The 10,340-nt window shown below is 45.3% G+C and overlaps 1 pseudogene; it reads right to left on the minus strand.

Moving 5' to 3' along the window:
* Positions 1 to 2,203: 2,203 nt before the first annotated feature.
* On the minus strand, positions 2,204 to 2,322 carry LOC134936937 (5S ribosomal RNA; annotated as a pseudogene).
* Between the last annotated feature and the right edge of the window lie 8,018 nt (positions 2,323 to 10,340).

Raw genomic sequence — 10,340 nt, forward strand, 5'->3', positions numbered from 1 at the left:
CCACTCCAGTGGTACTGCCATATAAGTCCAATGATACTACCGTATAAGTCCAGTGATACTGCCGTATAAATCCAGTCCAGTGCTACTGCCGTATATATCCAGTGATACTGCTGTATAAATCCAGTCCAGTGGTACTGACGTATATGTCCAGTAATACTGCCGTATAAATCCAGTGATACTGCCGTATAAGTTAAGTGATACTGCCGTATATGTCCAGTAGTACTGCCGTATAAGTCCAGTAAAACTGCTGTATAATTCCAGTCCAGTGGTACTGCCTTATTAATCCAGTGATACTGCTGTATAAATCCAGTCCAGTGATACTGCCATATAAATCCAGCCCAGAGGTACTGCCGTATAAATCTAGTGCAGTGGTACTGCCATATAACTCTAGTGATACTTCCGTATAAGTCCAGTGAAACTGCCGTATATGTCCAGTGGTATTAACATATAAATCCAGTGATACTGCTGTATAAGTGCAGTGATACTGCCGTATTAATCCAGTCCAGTGGTACTGTATAAGTCCAGTGATACTGCCATAAATGTCCAGTAGTACTGCCGTATAAGTCCAGTAGTACTGCCGTATAAGTCCAGTAGTACTGCTGTATAAGATTAGTGATTATGCCATCTATATCCAGTGGTACTGCAGTATAAATCTAGTGATACTGTCGTATAAATCCAGTACAGTGGTACTGCCATATAAATCCAGTGGTACTGCTGTATAAATCCAGTCCAGTGGTACTTGCGTACAAATCCAGTGATACTGCCGTAATAAGTCCAGTGATACTGCCGTATAAGTCCAGTGTTATTGCTGTATAAATCCAGTCCAGTGGTACTGCCGTATGTGTCCAGTGGTACTGCCATATAAGTCCAGTGATATTGTTGTATAAATCCAGTCCAGTAGTACTTCTGTATAAATACACTGATTCTGCCATATTAGTCTACATCCAGTCCAGTGGTACTGCCGTACATTTCCAGTCCAGTTGTACTGCCGTGTAAGTCCAGTGATACTGCCATATAAGTCCAGTGATACGGCCATATATGGCCAGTGGTACTGCAGTATAAGTCCAGTGGTACTGCAGTATGTGTCCAGTGGTACTGCCATATAAATCCAGTGATACTGCTGTATATGTCCAGTGATACTGCAATATAAATACAGTCCAGTGGTACTGCTGTATAAATCCTGTACAGTGGTACTTGCGTACAAATCCAGTGATACTGCCGTATAAGTCCAGTATTACTGCCGAATATGTCCAGTGATACTGCCGTATAAATCCAGTCCAGTGGTACTGCCATATGTGTTCAGTGGTACAGCCATATAAGTCCAGTGATACTGTTGTATAAATCTAGTACTGTTTTACTTCTGTATAAATACACTGATTCTGCTGTATAAGTCCAGTGTTACTACCGTATATTTCCAGTGGTACTGCCGTATAAATTCAGTCCAGTGGTACTGCCATATATATCCAATGACACTGCCATATATGTCCAGTGGTACGGCCGTATAAGTCCAGTGATACTGCTGTATATATGACTAGACAGGGGGCGATCGGGCACCGGTCAGATTAATGAAATATTGATATTAGAAAACCAAAATTTGGACAATTAAACACTCCAAAATAGGAGAAAAAGAAAAAAACACCTGTTTTTAACTTGGATAGATGACGTTGTCCTAATTGGTGGTGCGCCCAGAGCCAGAGAGTACACATACTGGGAAAAGGGAGAAAAAGAAGGCTCTTGTGTGGGCGCACTCTTGGAAAGAAAAGAAAATTCCTATAACATATACAAAGAAATACTTAAAACATAACTTTTAATGTTGACGTTTATAATGAAATTACCCATATAGCTGATCCATAAAAAAGAAAAGTGTAATGATAAGAGTTTTAAAATGTTCTGGTCTGTTTAATCACAATGCGTGATTGGAATGGTTATAGACATTTGATCGTCTTACCCCCATTTCCCCTGACCAGTACAGAATATCTGTATTGATGGAACCAAGGAATGGTCATAAGGATTATTTGATAAGTACGTCCCACTAGGGCTACTTAAATTCAAAGATAGGTAGTCTCCTGCATTCACAGGGACCTGACTTTCTGACGTAAGCCACAATAATTGGTCGTAGGCCACAAATGAAAGAAAGGAAGTAAGAATTAGTGGTGATACTGCTGTTGGCATCGCAATTCACATAGGGAGGGAAATGGTCCCTGCTCTTCAACACCGGGTATTCGCAGGAAGTCTCCTCTCCCGGTACTAAACCGGCCCATCGCTGCTTGGCTTCCAAGATCAGACGAGATCGGGCATTGGCAGCGTGGTATGATAGTAGAGAATTTATATGACAGTACACCAATGAGAGTGCACCTATATAAGAAAATAGGAGAAAGAGGAGGAAGAAAAAGATGAGAGAAAATGAGAACAGTTTAAACAGGGAAGGAGATAAATTAGTACAGTACAAATAGGTGGATCTGCTTTCTGCATTAGACACAGCTCATCAAATCCCACATCTGTGGTATTGTGCTCCGTGAATCGCAGATGAGAGTCCATGAAAAAATATTAAAGTGTGAGCGAGAGGTATGAAATATTTGATTTTGATTAAATTATCAGTGAAGAATTGTCACAAAGGACTGGTAAGGAATTGAGATAAAATAAGATTATATCTGTCCTCAGAGAAATCACATAATATTTTAAACATTAATTTGAGAAATCTCATCAATGATCATCATACATCCTATGCTGAGTGTAGAGATTCAATTGAATTTAACAGAATCAGGTGTGGTGAATCCCACAATCTGAGCCAAAAAAAATATAATGATGTTTCTAATCACAAAAAACGTGCTGAGGATCACAGTGAATGAAATAATCTTATAACAATATACTGGCCTCTGCTGGTGAAAATTCAGTATACCAGTGTAAATTCTCTACCAGGTGTTAGCTCAGAAGATCTAAGGAAAAGGAAAAGGGGATGGGAGGAAAATTTTATACTATATGTTTTGCTTTTAGGCAATAGCGCTATAACAAAAATCTATATGTGTGCTACACAGGTCTAATCACATATTGTCCAATAAAGCATATTAATAAATGCACATAGAATGTTGCTGTCTGTGCACATTGTACACAGAACAGCGGTGGGCTTACGGTCACCAAAATTGGAAAGAAGTAGGCAGGTCAGGGCATCGTCAGGTGCCCATGCAGGAGCTGAAAGTTCACTCCATGTGTGGTCCCCCCCGTGGAAAACGCGTTTCGCCCTGACGGGCTTGTTCACTTCCGGGTTAGAGGGGTAAGTGAGGAGTGTGGTTGGGAAGCAGCTAATAAGTAGATGCTGACCAATGGCCGGACGATTTTTAAACAGTGGGCCGGGGATAACAGCTGCCGCTGAGGAGCTTCAGTCAGCTGTGAAAATGACGGAGCATGACGTGGAATAGGGGGCGGAGACTCGAGGCGCAATATCGCTGGCAGTCCGTGTATGCACTTAGAATAGGGGGCGGTGGCAGAGCGTGACGGGGAAAAGGAGGCGGGATCTCGGGACGCAATGTCACTGGCTGTCCGTATATACCTTTGTGGGAGGAGTGGTCATATGGCCCTGAACAGCCGCGAGGTCCCGGGCGCCATCTTTGTGGTTGGCAAGTGTATGGTATAACGGCAGATAGACCTCGGGCGCCATCTTACAATATGGTAAATATGTAATAGAGGAGCTGCATAACGAAGGGAAAGCTAAATTAGAATTGAGATCAAGGTCTTCTTGAATAGAGTGTCGAAATAATTTGATGACATCTACGTACAAACCAAAAGCGGACTTCATCAATTTCCTAATAACCTCAAATTTAAGGAGAGAAAAGCCCTCCAGGGCTTAGGAACATGGCACGATATCATTATAAAACCTTCGGATAAAGGTGGCAACATCATCCTTTGGCCCCAAGAAATGTACGTCACCGAAACTCACAGACAGCTACATAATTCAGCATGCTACAAAAAAACTTCTCAGTAATCCTATCGACAGATTCTTGAATGCCTATAATAAGTTAATACAGGAAACTGCAGCCCAATGCACAATCACAAAGCAGGAATCGCAATACCTTACAGTCCAGAATCCGAAGACAACCACATTCTATCTTTTGCCTAAGATACATAAAAATGCCCTCAACCCACCAGGGAGACCTATTATGTCTGGCAACGGCGGACTCTTGGAACAACCTAGTAGGTTCTTGGACCTGCATCTTCGGGATTTTGTTCTTTCCTTGCCCTCTTACCTACAAGATACATCCAATTTACTATGAAAGATCCATGATATACACTTTGAAACTAACTTTCTCCTGGTGACTCTAGATGTAGAGGCACTCTACACTAGTATTAACCATCATCAAGGCCTTACAGCTGCCAAATATTATCTGGATCAAGGGGGCGAGAAAGATTTTTCAAATTTCCTTCTAAGATTACTTGACTTTGTCCTCTCCAAGAATTATTTTGTCTTCCAGGACCAATTTTTCTTACAAGTGAGGGGTACAGCAATGGGCGCAGCCTGTGCACCAACGTACGCTAATCTGTTTTTGGGATGGTGGGAGCACTTTTATGTCTTTAAAACCATCAATGAGAAATACACCGTTCATGTGATATTATGGCTAAGATATATTGACGACATATTCATCATCTGGGACGGAGAGAGGGACCTTCTGATGGACTTCATAACAATTCTTAATACCAACGATCTCAACATCACCTTGACATACACCATCAGTGCGGAAAAAGTCCCATTCCTGGACCTGAACATCTATAAATCCACCACAGGCTTTCTCGAAACCGAGCTATATCGGAAAGAGACTGCAACGAACGGTCTCCTCTTCCAGACCAGCTCACACTTCCCCCCTACGGTTGAAAACATCCCTAAAGGGGAGTATCTAAGGCTGCGGCGTAATTGCTCAGAGGAACATGCCTTCAAAATCAAGAGCAGAGAACTCACTAAACGCCTCCTAACCAGGGGCTACAGCAGACGCTCACTTAAACGCGCATACTCAGCTACAGCAATGGTAAAGAGAGAAAGTCTGATCTTCAAGAAGAAGAAAGAGGTCCCGGAACAGGACAATGTCATCAGATTTATAGGAACCTTCTGCCCTGAGTGGAGAATGCTCAAGAATGCGATAACAAAACATCTCTCCATACTACAGTTGGATCCTGATTTATCCCCTTTTCTGAATTCACCCTTACAGATGAGCTGGCGTAGATCCAAAAACATTAAAGACCAGCTAGTTCGGAGCCACCTTGCAACAGCTACACTCAAGAAACCCACTGTCATAGGCTCTTTTCCCTGTGGCAAATGTAAATCATGCCCTCAGATATTAAAAACTAATACAGTCATGGACAGGTATGGCCAAACAGTGAAATTTCAACATTTTTTCAATTGTGATACTCAAGCTGTTATTTACTGTATAACTGTTAGGGTCTCCTGCCCTGTGCTGCCACGTCGTCATGGCAACCGGGAGACAAGTGCTATCGGAGTAACCTGAGCGCAGCTGATACTCCGGTTCGGGTCTTTTGCTGTGCAGTGGTTACAGGCTCTGTGCACGGCAGGGGATCCGGTGCTGGTTTTTGTGCTCACAGTCTGTGAGGTCTGAGTGGGGCGTGGACAGCACCTGCTATATAAGGCCTCTTCTCAGGTTAAGCAGATGCTGCTGAATCTTTGTTGGTTAGTTAGTTCCTGAAAGTTAGCCAGTACTGTGTAGCTTTGTATTTGTTGTTGCTTACTGCATATAGGCCTTGGGATTTGGTACTACACTCTGCCAATCCAGACCTAGCAGTAAGACTGGAGTCAGTCGTTTAACTTGCTGGGGTTCTTTTGCTACTCTGTGAACTTAGCAAGTTTGCGGCTGTATTCTCAGACTTGCCTGCCTAAATCCTGTCTCACTGTACAAGGTGTTCAGGTGTCAGTTTAGTGGCAGTAAGCTGAACCTGTGCACTGCAAGTGAGGATTAGGATTGTGGAGACTCTCCTTGTATCTATCATTCCATCTCTGACCAAGGAGTTTACTGCCACACCCGTTGGTAACCCTTTAGGGTTTTGCTGTTGCCCTTAGCAACAGCATTTCGGGTTCTCTACGTATTAAAACACAACATCTTGCTTTTTCCATCTGAGCATTCTTAATACTAGGGAGACACCCAGTTTCTTAGCCTCTGGGCTTCTCTGTTCACTTTGTGTTTATTTTGTTACCCTATCACCTTCTTTGTACGTAATGTCATATTCCCCAGTCTGTCTGTGAGTTCATTTGTTTTGCATCCCTATCTGTTCAGACACCAGTACATTCCTGCAGGCACTGGTGTGCATAACAGTTCAGACACCAGTACATTCCTGCAGGCACTGGTGTGCATAACAGTTCAGACACCAGTACATTTCTGCAGGCACTGGTGTGCATAACATATTCAGCAGCCTAATACTCCTGTTGAAATTTTGTGGGAATATGGAGCATACCCCTCAAAATACGTTGCAAAAGGTGGTCGATCAGGTGCAGGTCCTGATTCGACAATTTAATGATTTGTCCATTAAAATGCACACCTCCCAGGCCGCTGGCGGAGCTCCCGCAGCAGCAGCACCTTCAGGGGTTAAGGAGCCGAAAGTAAATCTCCCGGATCGTTTTTCTGGGGATCGCTCGCAGTTCTTTTGTTTCAAGGAGAGCTGCAAGCTATACTTCCGGCTTAGGCCTCAGTCTTCTGGGTCGGAGATTCAGCGGGTGGGCATAGTGATTTCCTTGCTACAAGGAGACCCACAGGTCTGGGCATATGGGTTGCAGCCTGACTGTCCGTCGCTTAAAAGTGTTGATGCTTTTTTTACGGCACTGGGCATGTTGTATGATGACCCTGACAAGACGGCCTCAGCCGAGGCTCAGATTTCGATCCTTAAGCAAGGGCGAAGGCCAGTTGAGGTTTACTGTACGGAGTTTCGGAGGTTGGCCCATGATACCCAGTGGAATGACCCAGCCCTGAGACACCAGTACCGAAGAGGTCTTTCTAACCAGATAAAAGACCAACTGATAGCTTGGATCAGCTCATGCAGTTATCCATCCGGGTGGATAGACGGCTGAGAGAGCGTAGGCTTGAAAGGGAGACCGAGGTTTCCTTCTTTCCCAAGGGAACCACAGACTCTGAGGAATTTTCCGAGGAGCCTATGCAGATTGGGGCTACCCGCCTCTCCTCGCGTGAGAAGACGCGGAGGAGACAGCAGGGGTTGTGTTTGTACTGTGGGAATAAAGGTCATGTGGTAGTATCATGCCCAGAAAAGCCGGAAAACTTCAGGGCCTGAGGGTGATGGGAAATATCCTGTCAGGCCAGAAGTCAGAATTTCCCAAGAAGACTTTTATCATTCCGGTGACCTTGAAGATCCTCGGTCAAACTGTCAAGACTGAGGCCTTTGTGGACAGTGGGGCCGACAGGGTTTTTATGGACCACCAATTCGCCCTGAAACACTCTGTTCCCTTAGTACCCTTGGCATCGGAAATTGAGATTTGTGGGTTAAACGGGGAACCATTATCCCACGGTAAAATTACCTCTTGCACTAGCCAGATTTCTTTGTTTATTGGAGCCACACACTCTGAAAAATTGTCCTTTTATGTGACTGTCTGTGCTTTTGCCCCATTGGTGTTGGGGTTACCCTGGTTAAGGGCCCACAATCCTCAATTTGACTGGGTCTCTGGGGAGATTCTTAGTTGGGGTACTGATTGTTTCAGGAGTTGCTTGAGCCTTCCAGTCAGGCTCTCGCAGCTAAGTTTGCCAGGATTGCCAGGGTGTTATGCAGATTTTGCGGACGTGTTCTCCAAAAAAGTTGCAGAGGTACTACCTCCCCATCGCCCCTATGACTATGCCATTGATTTGTTGCCAAATGCTAAGCTTCCCAAGAGCAGGTTGTACTCCCTGTCACGTCCTGAGACTCAGGCTATGGCAGAGTACATTCAGGAGAACTTGGCTAAGGGATTTATCAGACCTTCACAGTCTCCAGTTGGGTCGGGGTTCTTCTTCGTGGGTAAAAAGGACGGTTCATTGCGACCCTGCATCGACTTCAGGGAATTGAACCGTATCACGATTAAAAACTCATACCCACTGCCTCTCATTTCGGTCTTGTTTGACCAGCTTCGTACTGCCACCATTTTTTCTAAGATTGACCTACACGGGGCGTACAATCTAATCCGAATAAGAGAGGGGGATGAATGGAAGACTGCCTTTAATACCCACTCAGGGCATTATGAATATTTGGTGATGCCTTTTGGGCTCTCTAATGCCCCGGCAGTCTTCCAGGATTTCATGAACGATGTACTCAGGGAATATTTGGATAGATTCTTAGTTGTATACTTAGATGACATCCTAATCTTCTCCCATTCCCTGGAGGAACATCGGAAGCATGTACGCTTAGTCCTCCAGAAACTCAGAGACCACCGGCTTGGGGCGAAGCTGGAGAAGTGCGAATTTGAAGTTCAGCAAATCGCATTTCTAGGATATATTATCTCCCCAGAAGGTTTCCAAATGGAGGGTTCCAAGGTACAGGCAGTCCTGGATTGGGTGCAGCCCACTAGTTTGAAGGCGCTTCAGCGTTTCCTGGGCTTTGCAGATTTTTATAGACGATTTATCGCTGGATTTTCGTCTATAGTGGTGCCCTTGGTGGCACTCACTAAGAAAGGGGCGGATGTTGCTCACTGGTCTTGTGAGGCTAAAGCGGCTTTTGCCCGTCTCAAAAGGGCATTTGTATCGGCCAAGGTGCTGCGACACCCAGATCCAGAGCGTCCTTTTGTGGTGGAGGTGGATGCCTCTGAGATGGGTATTGGGGCTGTGCTCTCTCAGATGGGAGTGTCTGATAATCGCCTTCATCCCTGTGCTTACTTTTCCCGTAAATTTTCGCCTGCCGAGATGAATTATGACGTGGGTAACCGGGAATTGTTGGCTATTAAGGATGCACTCGAGGAGTGGAGACACTGGCTTGAGGGGGCTAAGTTTGTGGTCTCAATTCTCACCGACCATAAGAATCTGGCATATTTAGAGTCAGTGAAGCATCTCAATGCCAGGCAGGCACCATGGGCTTTGTTTTTTGCTCGCTTTAATTTTTTGATAACATATCGCCCTGGGTCAAAAAACATCAAGGCTGATGCGCTCTCGCGGAGTTTTGCTCCAATCCAGGAGACCACCGAGGAGCCGTTGCCCATTGTGTCCCCATCATGTATTAAAGTGGGCATTACCCAGGACCTCTTATCATTAGTCCTTAGAGCACAGGAGCAGGCTCCTCCAGACCTTCCGGTAGGTCTTTTGTTTGTGCCTCCTAGGTTAAGACAGCGAGTGTTCCTGGAATTCCATGCCAAGAAGTCGGCAGGTCACCCGGGTATTGCCAGAACTCGGGAGTTGCTATCTAGGGCGGTGTGGTGGCCCTCGGTGGCTAAGGATGTGGATCAGTGGGTTCGGGCATGTGACATCTGTGCCCGAAATAAGACTCCTAGAGGGGTTCCTGTTGGCCCATTACATCCACTCTCTATCCCATCTAAGCCATGGACCCACATTTCAATGGATTTTGTGGTGGACTTGCCCAAATCCTCGGGGATGACAGCCATCTGGGTTGTCGTTGACAGGTTTTCGAAGATGGCGCACTTCGTTCCACTGGTTGGGCTGCCATCGGCCAGACGCCTGTCTGAATTATTTATGCTGCATGTTGTGCGTCTCCACGGGTTGCCACTTGATGTGGTCTCTGACCGCGGATCCCAGTTTGTGGCCAAATTCTGTAGGGCATTTTGTTCCGATCTCCAGATTTCTGTCAGCTTGTCGTCAGGCTACCATCCACAGTCTAATGGGCAGACTGAAAGGGTGAACCAGTCCTTGGAGCAGTTCCTCAGGTGTTATGTCTCCAAGTGTCAGACTGACTGGGTTGCTCATCTGTCCATGGCGGAGTTTGCCTATAACAACGCGGCTCACTCTGCTACAGGGATCTCTCCCTTCCTTTGTGTGTATGGGCATCATCCTAAGGCCAATTCTTTTGACCCCCTGGACTCCACGCCTGGTGGTTCCTCTGTGGTTTCGGTCCTTAGAGGTATTTGGAGGAAAGTGAAGAAAGCCCTTGTGTCTGTGTCATTAGTGACCAAAAGGGTTTTTGATAAGCGGAAAAGACCCTGCAGCTTCAAATTAGGAGACTTTGTCTGGTTGTCTACCAAGAATTTGAAGTTGAGACAGCCATCTCATAAGTTAGGCCCCCGGTTCATCGGCCCTTATAAGATCACCAGGGTTATCAATCCGGTGGCATTTCAGTTAGATCTGCCCCGTTCTTTGGGTATCAATAAAACATTTCATTGTTCCCTTTTAAAACGGGCGATTAGTAATCCTTCTTCCAGTGGA

This window comes from Pseudophryne corroboree, chromosome 6 (genome assembly GCF_028390025.1).
Source record: "Pseudophryne corroboree isolate aPseCor3 chromosome 6, aPseCor3.hap2, whole genome shotgun sequence".
In the NCBI taxonomy this organism is placed as follows: Eukaryota; Metazoa; Chordata; class Amphibia; order Anura; family Myobatrachidae; genus Pseudophryne; species Pseudophryne corroboree.